The sequence below is a fragment of the Carlito syrichta genome, unplaced genomic scaffold (assembly GCF_000164805.1).
Source record: "Carlito syrichta isolate Samal-C Ts95f unplaced genomic scaffold, Tarsius_syrichta-2.0.1 Scaffold123320, whole genome shotgun sequence".
Taxonomy (NCBI): Eukaryota; Metazoa; Chordata; class Mammalia; order Primates; family Tarsiidae; genus Carlito; species Carlito syrichta.
Window position 1 is genome coordinate 70251 of NW_007067416.1, and position 636 is coordinate 70886.

Genomic DNA, 636 nt, shown 5'->3' on the forward strand with positions numbered 1-636 from the left:
GTGGGGGGTGGGGGGAGGAATGGGGAATGCCTAATAAGTACCGGGTTTCCATTTGGGGTGACGAAGAAGTTCTGTAACTAGATGGTGGTGACGGTTGTTTTACAGGAGTCTTTTCAGCAAAAAAAAGATCTTCTCACAAAACCCAAGGGAATGAAAAGGCTGCATTTATGAAGAACATACCACCAAATTTTATAAGGAAAAAAAAGGCTCTGGGAAATGCCAACTATGAAAGCCAAATCAAAATGCTACACAGATAACGTGGAAGAGAAGGTGCAGGAAACCTCCTAGAAAGCGGAAATTGGAGAAAGACAAGAAAATCAGAAAGCCAGCCCGAGAGGCCCCGTGTCCAATAACAGCACAGAGAGGAAAGCAAGAGCAGAGCCAAGAAGAGAACACTGATGCCGAAGTCGCGGGAGAAAACGCTCCAGAGCTGCCGACCGTGACTCTCCAGCCTTAAGGGGCCCACGGGGCGCCCAGGCCAGGCGAGGGCAGAGCAAGCGCGCACCGCGGCGTCGGGAGCGAGAACAGACGGCGCGCAAAGCACCGGGCGCACGGCCCCCACGGCCACGCCGGGGCTGGGAGGCGCCAGCCCGGGCTGTTTCCGCCCGGAACGGCAGCCGCGGGCACAGGGCCGCT